At 47.0% G+C, this 12,043-nt stretch overlaps 1 protein-coding gene across 2 annotated transcripts in view; it reads right to left on the bottom strand.

Moving 5' to 3' along the window:
- Nucleotides 1–12,043, bottom strand: part of LOC138303899 (piezo-type mechanosensitive ion channel component 2-like) — a 733,706-nt gene that overhangs the window by 650,738 nt on the left and 70,925 nt on the right. The gene's annotated exons all lie outside the window — the stretch shown is intronic.

Below are 12,043 nucleotides of genomic sequence, written 5' to 3'. Positions count from 1 at the left end.
TATTTTCCCTCGGGCTTAACACGTGATTTATTCAGATATCTAACAATCCTCGACTGAAAGTATTTTTATTTTGTGCAGGAAGGAGGAGTCTGAGTGGGCAGTAAGGACATGTTCCAACAGCCGCAGCCCTCAATAATCTTGGTAGTGAGTGCTTTGGTTTATCCAACTGCACTGATTCCTGTTGGAGCCTCCTCTTTGGATCAGCAAATGGTGCCATCCTTAATAAGGATGATGGAAAAGTAAAAGCGCATCGCCTTTCACTTCATTATCTACAAGATGGAAGATCCTCTGCAGACTCCCTGCACCCAGCCCTCTCAGTCCAGACCGAGAATTGTTAGGTGAAATGGAAGATGAACATGGGCCGAGGTGAAAGAGAGTCCCAGGCATTTCCGGAAATAAAAATAAACTATACACTACTTATTTTCACTGTGATGAGTAGAACAATCCCACGGAGTCACTGTAGTGAATCAAATGGTCACCACAGTGGGGAATGTAATGACCCACCCGGACTGTATGGGGTGCCTCATTGACCTGGAAATGTATTAGCATTCATCCTCTGGCCAGGAGTGGCCAGAGACTATAAAAACAAGCATTTGCAATGCAACAGGTCTCGCATTTCTCCAAGTTAGAGCTATTTGAAGTTGTAAACTCCCAACCGGACTTTTCTTGCCACATTAAATGGAAAAAAAAGAGCGTGATCGCGCTGCTAAACCTATCGGCAAAAGTGCAATTATCTACGTAACGGCAAAAGTGCAATTAGCTATGTAACATGGTCGATGTCATGCAAAGTGCTTGACTTCTATTAGCTATGTAACATGGTCGATTTCATGCAAAGTGCTTGACTTCTGCCAAGCGAGATCGCGCTGCGAAAAAAGATAAAAAGTAGTCCACAAACCGGACGGAAAACAGCGAGCCTCGTATGTTTTCAGGTACTTGGTCGCTGCGCTCAAGGAGGGCTAACCACTGAAAAAGGCATGACGTATGCATGCCTTCCACTAATGAAAGCAAGCAGATTTTAAAAGGCAAGCCCACGAACCAATGAAAGACACTGACGTGCCATGGACTGGGCTCCAAGCCCTTTTCTAACTACTACAGCGTCTCGCAAGCGATAAGCATGCGCAAGTGCATGCTAGCGTAGGCTTGACTCTAAAAAGGGTCATTGACAGCACATGGTACTTATGCCTGTACCAGTATATGAGGTGTGTGTCACATTCATTGGTGCTGTGCCTGCCACACACAAATCAATATAGTCTTCACTCCATAGTGAGAGTCCCTCACCTGGCTCCCAGCACATCTGGCGACAAGGATGGACTCTCCTTGTGTGCCTCCCCACCCACGATCTTGGCACCACCTGTCTCACCGTGCTCTCACCCACCTTACCGCGGCAAATAATCGCTGCTCCAGCAGTCCTATCTCTTCCCTTACAGGCTCTGCTGCCCTGCGCCTGCTGCTCCAGGCCCTGGTGTGACGCTTCACAGAAGCCGGAGCCGCTGCCCCTCACCATCAGCTGACACTGCCCACTGCCTTGGGATGCCTGTAACCAAGTGAGACGTTCAACAGCTACAGAACTACAGAGATGTTCCGCACAGCTGAACCAGGGAGCCAAACGTCCCTTCCCCACTGCGTGCACTTGTTCTCCCCCTGCCTGCCATCTGCACAGACCATCCGCTAGGCCCTCCACCGCACAGAGAAGGAGTGAAACAATACTGCAGTAATCTGATGTACAAGAAGAGTAAGAAAAAAAATAAGTAAATCAATATAAAGTATATGAACTCAAAAGTATTGAGAGTGAAGGAAGTAAGTGAGCAGCATCTTATTAGAAGGCCCCTCACATACTGGGTTGTACTGAGCACTGCCCACACTGTACTTCTTGAAGAATTAATGAGTTGTTAGGGACAGCTCTCAGCCTATTCGTTGTGAGTGGGAGACACACACCACGAAAGGGCCCCAACACACTGCAGGGCCAGAAAACTGCCACATCACGGTCTATGATGCCAATGAAGTTCCCCAGCCTGGGCACCAACAGCTGAGGAATCCCCACCAAAGCGCACTAGTGGAAGTCATGCAGACCTTCAGCAAGCTCACTGACCCGGCCACTGCCTCGCCCTGGTTAAGAATTTGGGTGGAAAGTGTAGACAACTACTTTGTGGCAACAAGAGAAAATGATGGTGCCGTGAAGCACTCACTACTGCTCTATCACATGGGGGAAAAAATCTGCAAACTGTTCAAACCCCTTCCCAATACTGGCACAGCAAATGACTATGATCCCGCACTTCGAGCTCTCAATGCACATTTTGACCCACAAATAAATCCAGCCTTTGAATGTTTCAAGCTCTGCCAGGCCCACCAGCGGGAAGGTGACTCCATCAACACCTTCTATGCATGCCTGTGCGAGGTAGCCAGTACATGCACAGCAGACAATCAGCCAAAGGAGATAAGGGTGCAAATAGTTCAAGGATGCCACAACAAGACGTTCAGAGGCCTCATCCTAAGGCAACCTAATAGCCTGGAAGATGTACTCATCATAGCCAGGTCACAAGATCTGTCAGCCGCGAGGGCCTCCGAGATTGACGGAAATCACTGAAGCCCCGGTAAAGACCCCCATTTGGAAAATGAAATGCGCAGATGTGATTTACAACAAAGGAAAAACCAACAAACCCAGAACACCTGCTCCTCCCGCAACTAACCATTGCTGCAGATACTGTTGTTGTGACAAACACCCACTTAATGACTGCCCAGCTCAGGGATGCACATGCTCAAATTGCGGCAAACCTAATCATTTAATGACTGTGTGCCTAGCAGGGCAAAGAGGAAGAAGCACCAGAGGGACATGGGCTTCGAAGAAAGCAGTGCAACACCTTTTACTAGGTGAACCTGAACCCAGAGGAGTCATCTGACATCCACAAATATACAGGCAGCAACTCGAAGAATCACCTTCGGAGGATGAAGAAGAAGTCTTCCTCATCTCATTTGCAAATGAACTGAAGAAACACAGGAGACTGCAAACCATGTGCATGGTACAGATTGCTAGATCAGAAGTAATACCGACGCCTCCAACCGAAACCTATGCACCCACTGTCTCACACCAAAATATTCACATATGGCAGCCAGTCCATTTACTCCTCAAAGGAGGCAAGAGTGTACGTATGTGGTCCAATGACCGAGAGATCCAAATGACATTCCATGTGGTCGACAGTGAGGCTCACACTCTGCTCGGAAGCAATGCAGCAGAATACCTCAGACTTGTGTCTTTTGAGCACAGCATGAGAGTGTTTCAAAAAGATGAACCTGAACTCTTCAACAGCCTCGGATGTCTAAAAGCCCCAAGATTAAGCTACACATTGACAAGTCAGTTAAAACAGTGGCACTCCATCACGCCAAGGGGTAATCGAGAAAGTATCTGAAACAACACCTTGGGTGTCCCCATTGGTAATAGAAGAGAAAACAAAACAGCCTGGCAAAGAACACCTATGCCTTGACACACACCTGCTCAACAAGGTCATCATAAGAGAAAGACACATTACACCAACAATAGACAATATCGTTGCTGACCTCAAGAGGGCATGTTGGTTCTCCAAATTAGACCTGAACTCTGGTTATCACCAATAGCTCCAAGCAGAAGAGAGTAGTTACATCACAATGTTTTCAACACCCCTTGGGCTACACCAATACATGAGGCTACACTTTGGCATCTCCTCGGCAGCTGAAGTATTCCAGGATGCCATAAACGAGGCACTCTCAGGGCACCAAGGGGTCATGAACGTCAGCAATGACATTCTTATTTTCTCTGGAACGGTGGAAGAACACCACAAACACCTGAATGCAACCTTGAAATGCCTTTAGGAGCATGGCATCACCCTACCCAAGGAAAAATGCTATTTTTTTCCAAACCTCCATTGAATTTTTTGAATATGTCTTCACCTTCACATACAACTCGACCCTCAAAAATCAGAAGATATTAAGCAAGCCCCAGCTCCCACCACTGTGTCTCAAGTTCGCAGCCTCCTGGGCATGGCCATGTACCGTGGCAGATTTATTTCCAATCCTGGGATGACAGTCAAGCTGCTGAGAGCTGTCACCAAGGTTGACGCATGTTGGAGATGTAGCCAACTGGAAGAGGAGGCCTTCCAAAAGATAAAGACCGCTCTGTTAAACAAGAAAACCGTGGCATACTTTGACTCGAAGAAAAAGACTAAAGTGATTGTTGACGCCATCCTGGTAGGCCTCAGTGCTGTGCTGACGTAAGAGGTTGAACCGGGGAGATGGGCACTGCTGGTGTTTGCCAGCAAAGCACTTGCACCAACCAAAACTCTATATGCCCAAATCAAAAGAGAAGCTTTGGCCATCAAATCGGCATGTGCACACTTCCACCTGTACCTCTGCGGGAAACCTTTCACAGTGATCACCAACCTCCAACTACTTGTACCACTATTTCAAGGCACAGCACCACACCCCCTGCCTCGAATCGATCGCTGGGCCATTCAACTCTAACATTACAATTTAGAAGGAACTTATCAACAAGGGTCCAAAAACCAGGCAGACTTCCTCTCACATCCATCCAGTGCAAGACTGAGGAAACAATGATGAAAACCCAAAACTCAACTGAAGACTATGTCCACATGGTGACCCAAGTTGCATGTGCAAAAGCGATGAGCCTGAGTGAAATCACTCACCATAGAAGGTGACGCCATACTGACCAAGATGGCAAATGCCCTGCATCAGGACTCATGGCAACTTTCTCTGTGACACCAACAGCTGGCAAAGGACAAATAGAGAGATATCAGAGAAACTTGGAGAGTGTGGTAAGAGCTCAGTGCCACCCCAAGTGGCCTCATACTGCGAGGTCGACGACTAGTAATCCTGGAGAGGCTACAACACCACATGACATTGCTAGCCCATGGAGGGGATCAAGGCACAGCAAAAGTAATGTCACGTCTATGTGAAAAGGTGTGGTTCCCAAACCTCAAGGCCATTGTTACGACATGCAGTGATGATACGCCGCCGCCTGTCAACTCACCAGCTCTTAGGAAGCCCCAGCACCCATCATCACCGAGGAGCCCTGTACAACTCCTTGGTCCAAAATAAACATGGGTTTCAGGAGTTTCTTCTGGTAGGAGAATCACCAGGGTCCTTGTAGACAGCTATTCAAAACATCCTGTGGTAGATGTTATTGGCTCAACAGCATACACCAACTTGGCACCGGCTCTGGGGATCTTTGCATTATTCAACCTGCCAGAAAAGATCAAAATGGACAATGGCCTGCCCTTCCATGAGGCAGAATTTAAAGAACTCATCAAGTGCCTAGGAATCCAACATCGTTGTATCACTCAGCAGTGGCCACAGGCGAATGGAGAGGCCGAGCATTTCATGCGCACCCTCCACAAATCTCTGAGGCCTGCTACTATGGAAGGATTTAACCCTGAACTCAGTCTCCACCGATTCTTACTGAAGTAACGAGGGACACCACACTGCACCATGCAGCAGGCCCCGTGGACTCTGATGCTAAATGGGACTAGAAGAGACATTGCCCCAATTCACCTCAAGTGGGTCCCACCGACCGACAACCCAGTGGGGGCACAGAGCCGGTGCACAAAGAACAAAACACACTTGCATCTGAAGAGGCGAGCGGCCATGCGACGATGATCACACAAGGCAACAAGTACCAATGAAGGACCAAAAGCCTGGATGGAAATTCCAGGAGCCTGGACAGTGGTCAATGTGGAAGGTACAATGATAACAGTCTCTTACCAGACTGTTACCAGGAACGTCTTGTGGTTTAGACAAGTAGTGGTTTAAAAAAGTAGTGGCCCAAGAACCCAAGGAAGGAGGAAGCAGCACAGCAATAGATAATCCCCTGATGAAATAAAGAAGACATGGCACACCTCCAGGTGGGAGCATCTCGGAGCAGAGCCGTGACAGGGAACACAGTGACCAAGACAGTCAAAATGAATCGGACATAGAAGGAAGGCCTGACCACTCAAGTCATCAGCGGTATGACTTGAGGCCGAACCCACAGCCAAGTCAGCGACAAAAGACTTTTTGAGTCAAGTTCATGTACAAAGTTCAATACCAAATTGGGGGGAGGGATGTAATGAGCCACCCGAACTGTGTGGGGTGCCTCGCGGCTGGAGAGGGCCAAATTATACAGTAGGGTTGTGTAAAATATGTGGTAAGAAAAGGCAAATTATGCGGCACAACGTGGCACATTTTTTAATAGTATTACTTTAATATTTCAGCATTTTTAAACTAGGTAATATTGTATGGGCTATGGTTGCAACTCATTAGTACTAGTTTGACATTCAAATATAGCAATAAGCAACAGAAAGGTGACCAGTCCGGTTTTACAAAGGGATTTCCACTGTGCAGCAACACTTGTTGCATTCTTAGTAACTTTTTAAACCGTTTGAGCTAGAAACAGTTTTTTTTGTTAAAATCTGCAGATTGTGCCACAAATGAAGAATTATTTGGCAAATGTAGCAAATTTGCATTTGTGAGAAAATCACCACACAATTGCATAATTCCAGCGGCCCTCACTATTAGTTCTGATTTGTTTTGGTGGGGGGAATTAAAGTAAACCATAGATGTGCAATGTATGAGTGATTCTTTAACCTTCTTGAAAGCCTCATTCTAAGAGGTTCCCCACTCCCATCCTGCCTTCGTTTTCGTGAGCACCCAAAGTGTTTCCATCAGGGGTGCTAAGTTCAAAGTGAACTGACCACAGTAGTAGACCATGCCTAGGAAGCAGCTGACGTTCGTGACTAAGGTGGGACTAGGACATTCTTAATGTTGTCTCACTTCTTCAAGTCTGCTTTCACTCTGTCCTTTGAAAATATGTAGCTATAGAATTCCACATGATCTTCGAACAATTTGGACTTCTCCCACTGAAGTGTGAGATCTCATTGTCAGACAACATTGTAGGGTGGCTGTCTCGGGTCAGTGGTCTTCTGTGACTATTCTGGAGTAAGTTAATATGCCATCTCTTACAATGAATACAACTATTTTGGAGTAAATTAAGATGTTATCCTTTATAATGAGTGCGCCCTCTAGCACTAAGAGTCTTTCTTCTGGAAAGCATTCTGGAAAACTTAGGCTGTGGATGACATCCCAAAATTCTTCCTCTTGTGTCTTTGGTGCCCTAAGTAGGCTAAGTAATATACCCACTCGCTGGGTTACGTAGTAGCTGGTGGTATTCTGCTTTGAGATCCACTTTGAGGAATGGGTGTGCTCCAGTAAGATCTGCCACAATGTCCTCCATATTGCTGTAATAGGCATTTTACATCTGATGGTCCAATTGAGAATACTCATGTTGATTGTTGATGCACAGGTCCAGGGTGGTTGGATCTGTGTGCCATGACCACGAGGGATGAGCACAGCATTGGCCCAGTCACTTTTTCAATCACGTCCATAGCTGTGAGTCACTCTAGCTCTTCCTTTGGAGATAAGTGGAATGGCATTGGTGAGTGCCATGGGGCAATTGGTCTAATCATGGTATCTATGTGAAGCTTCACCATGGGGTTCTTGATACAGCCCAGGCCACGAAACAGATGGTAAAAGCCTATAAGGATGGTCTTGGTCTGTCAGTAATGCACCTGTCATGCAAAGAAGATTAAGCTGAGGTCTTCCATCGTCTGGCAGCTTAACAAGGTTATACTCTGTTAACTTTTATCTCCTGATTTGTGGCTCACTCTGCCTTTGAATGTGGGTGGTGTTGACTGTCCTCTGTGTGCATGGATTTTGGTTCTGGTGGGACATAATTCGGGGTGAGGCTTCAGAGCTTCGAACTGTTTATAGTCCAAAACGCTCCCTATCAATCAAAGCAGTAATGTGCTTTCCTTTTAGTCCAGTCAGACATACTGGCTGGGCGATTCCGATGTTGATCCTTTCCCAGCGTAGGAGATTAGGAAAAACTGATTCATACTCAGTAGTGACATTAGGGCAGGGTCTCGTTTGATGGTTTGCATTGGTTGTGATGGTGGAGGGGCAGTGTGTGGCTTGAGGTTTCTTTAGTCCCGCCCACTACTTCTGCACACTCTTCAACTGTGGGTCAGTTTATTGCACTAGGAGCAGGTATTCCCTTGCCCTGGGCACTTTGATGATAAGTGTTGCTGTAGCCCACAGTTTGTACAGGTCTTGTGCAAGGCACACATGGGATGGGATGTTGTTCGAAGTGTTGCTCTTCTCTGAACTGCATCTATGGTTTCTGCCTTGATTTTTGAAGAGGTGTCAAAATAGGTTTTCAGAGACATTCTTGACTGCATGACTTCCATTTGGTTGGCTCTGTTATTTGATCGTTTATGGGAGCGAGCAACCTCTACCATGACTTCCATCTTCATGCCAGGTTCTTGCAAGATGAGTCGACGCAGCAGGGATGTTCTGCACCCTTGGATTATGGATGTGTGTGCTGGACATTTCAAATAGGAGCATGTAGAAACATTTAATGGTCACCCCTTCATGCAATCTTGCTTGTCACAGCTTGATGCTTTCACTTTCTGGGTTTATCTGAGGGTCAAATTGCACATTGACAGGAATGACCGCTGCTTTGTCATCCCCTGTTTTGGGGAGGTATTCAGATAGCCTGAAGACTTTTTCTCCCACCAAACAACAATCTCTTCACAGTGACATCTGCTTCACTCATGGGTTGGAAGCAATTGTTTGGCCTGCTGAGCCACATTTTTATTGGGTGCCTGCTGTTTTTGGGTCTACCAGCAAACTGAACTGGGTTAAGATCCCACTACAGAATGCACTAACGCTCCTGCATGTCCATGTAGGCCTGCTGGAGGTCTGCACACAGCACCATTATTCAGGAGGAATTGGCTTCTCCTTGATCATCTACAATGCTGTGACAGTGGCTGCAGGTCACAGATATTAGATGCATCCCTTTTAGGCCAACCTCATGGTCACTAAATCCCTTGTGTCGCCTCCATCACCACTGCAAGCTTATGAAATAACCATCCAACCATATCAGCAGTGACAGACCAGTGGAGTGGTGGACCTGTTCTGTATGTATAAAAGGCAGTCCCTTGGGTTGGGCTGTACCTGGGCAGGAGTTCAGGTGCCCACACACCATCTAATATGATGGGGATGAAAGAAAAGGGCCTCCTTTGGTGGGTGAGGTATGTATTACTTTGGATAGTCCAGGTTTTCTCTTGCAGCACACCTTGAGAGCGGTTTCTGTCTGTCACCACTAGGTGATGCTGGGACAATGGAGCTGAGAGCTCTCCCTGCTCACCACCGGGCTTCTGGCACTTGCGTTGGCCATCCTCAGCAGTACAGCCTGATGAAGAGGAGGGTGTGCCAATGACTTCTAGTTTGGCTGGCAGTAAGGCCTGCTAGGCCTCAGAAAAAGCCTCTAGAGAAGCGCCAGTGTAGGTTTGGCATTGACAGGCTAGACTGCATGGCCAGAAGGGGCCCCACATCCATTTATTTATAGCTTTGGCAGTGCTCAACATCTGGGTCCATGGCGCTACGTTGTCCCTGTGCTGGGGGTAGGTGAGGGCCTCTGATGATGGAGTGGAGACTATACTGCTTTGCACGTGGCAGGCGCAGCACCAGTGAATGCAACACACACTTCATAACGGTATGGGTGTAAACACCACTTGCGGTCTACGACCCCTTTATTTATAGCATCTGGCAGCACCTGGCCCAATGATGTAATTTTCAGTGGCACTGCTAATAGTTGATGCCAGCCCTGTGGGGCTAATGGGCAGTACTAGTGCAAGAACAGATGAGACGAATGGTCTCCTGTGACATTCGCAGGCATGGTGGTAACTGACGCACAAACTCAACATGCCCAGACTGTATGAGAAGTGCTTGCAATGAATAGGGGTGTGCTCATTTTCATCTATACTGACATAGAAGCGACTTCAAAGTGATTATGGTCCACAAACCCTAGTAAACCTCTTCCAAGGCACATCACAGGATTCCCACTGAGAATCAAGAAATGGGTAGTACAACTGCAGCAATAAATGCGGTATATGGGCCAGGAGTAGAAAACTCTGACGACGTCTTATCAAGACAACAAGGTACACAGGAAAACCGACTAGCAGGTATGCAGACTCCATGGAAGAGTACGTACAGGTGGTCACCCAAGCAGCATGTCTGAAAGCCCTAGGACTCAGCAACATTGCTCCAGAAACCCACCTGGAAGATTGCCTAAAAAAAGGAAAGAGCAGGCTTACACAGACCACATGGAAGACATTCCATAACCAACTGAAGCTGCATGACGAGAAGTCTTAAGAGACCTTCTACCAACTGTGGAGAGTCCGGACTAAATTAAGTGCCACCTTTGATGGGCTCTTCTTATGCAGCCACCACGCTGGTATTCCCAGAGTGTTGTAAGACAGTTTAAACTCCCTCTCTCACCAAGTACGACAGGAGGTCACTACGACAAAGGCCTATATCCAGAAAAAAGCTGTGGCTACCAGGGATAGATCGGGCTGTAGAGGACACGAATTGAGAGCACAGCACCTACCAACCCAACAGCGAGGCTGCCCGTGCTTTACGTCATGTAAGACCTGTGCTCCCACTCATGGACCAATATGGACCAACATTAGCACGGACTTCAGTAGTTTTCCCAATAGCCAACACATGCTAGTCATCACTGGTAAAACAAAAAGGGGAAGATCTGGAATGGGCTCTCCACTGTGTCACCCAGTGCTCACCAGCACCCTTGCTATTTGGGCAAGCTTTGAATTACACCTTTTCAGCAGTACGTCAGAGGGAGCTGAGACACCTGGATATGCAGGTGAGCCAGCAACAGTGAGAAAAGAACAGCAGCAACAACCAATTGCCAGAAAACTACCAGAAGGGCACTACTGTAAGGAGACAAAGTCCTACTGAAAGACACTCCGGGTGGAAGTTTAGTACCTCCTATGAAAAAGGACCCTTGTCTGTTGTGACAGGAAAATGGACAATGGTTACTGCTCTGAATGAAGACTGCCACTCAAAATATATCAGTAGTGGTACGACCGGAAAGCTACTCTAGGTATCAGGAAGGTCAGGAGATGTTGGTGCTAAAGCCTGTTTGTACTAAGGGCCTTGGAGGACAAATGGTGTGGGCTATTCAGGGTAGTACAAACTACTTGCTAGACAGACGTGCTACAAAGGAACTCTAAAGGGTGTTATATCTGAACAGGCTGAAGTCTTACCTCTGAAGATATTACAGTGTGAATGTCATGGATATGACAGAGGAAGTTAAGGAAGACAGTGAGTCTCTTCCTGGCTTGCTGCATAGTGACAAAAAGAATGGCACAGCGGAAGGGGTTCATCTAGCCACTGAGTTAAAGCATGAGCAGCAGAGGGAGCATAAAGAGGTGCTGGGACAGTTTGCCAACCTCTTTTTGCTGACTCGGGGTTGAAACCTGTCTGTGTGCATGACACAGTCACAGGAGATGGGCTGCCAATGAACAGCAGGATTTACAGAATGTCTGACAGGGTTCAAGGATGCACTAAAGTGGAATTTGCCAAACTGTTGGACCTGAAGGTCATTGAGAGATCTCGCAGTGTGTGGTCTAGTCCTGTGGTGTTAGTGCCGAAGCAAGTGCCTGCTGATTTGTGGTTCTTTATGGACCAATGCCTATCCAATTCCAAGAGCGGTTGAGCATGTAGATTGGTTAAGTGCTGCAAAGTACTTGGACACCTTGGATCTGACAAGTGGGTATTGGCAGATTGCTTGAGCACCAAATGCCAAGAAGAAGACTGTTTTTTCTACAACAGAGGAGTTACATCATTTCAAGGTGATTCCATTTAAATTGAAGACCACATCTGCCACTTTTCATCACCTGTTGAACCATGTTCTCACAGTGATAGAAGAATTCTGAGTGGAAATACCTGTATGACATTGTGGTGTTCAGCAATTCATGGCAGGACCATCTGAGACAACTAGCAGAGGTGTTGGCTAGGATACAGGAGGCAAAATTGACTATCAAGCCAAGCAAGTTTCAGGTGGGGCAGTCGTCTGTAATAGAACTTGAGCATGAGGTGGGGAATGGGAAGACTTGCCCACTGGATGACAAGATTCAATCTGAGATGGAGTGGGAGGTGC

This window comes from Pleurodeles waltl, chromosome 7, assembly GCF_031143425.1.
Source record: "Pleurodeles waltl isolate 20211129_DDA chromosome 7, aPleWal1.hap1.20221129, whole genome shotgun sequence".
NCBI classification, from domain to species: domain Eukaryota; kingdom Metazoa; phylum Chordata; class Amphibia; order Caudata; family Salamandridae; genus Pleurodeles; species Pleurodeles waltl.
The sequence above is the reverse complement of the archived record's forward strand: the minus strand, read 5'-3'. Positions and strand labels throughout refer to the sequence as shown.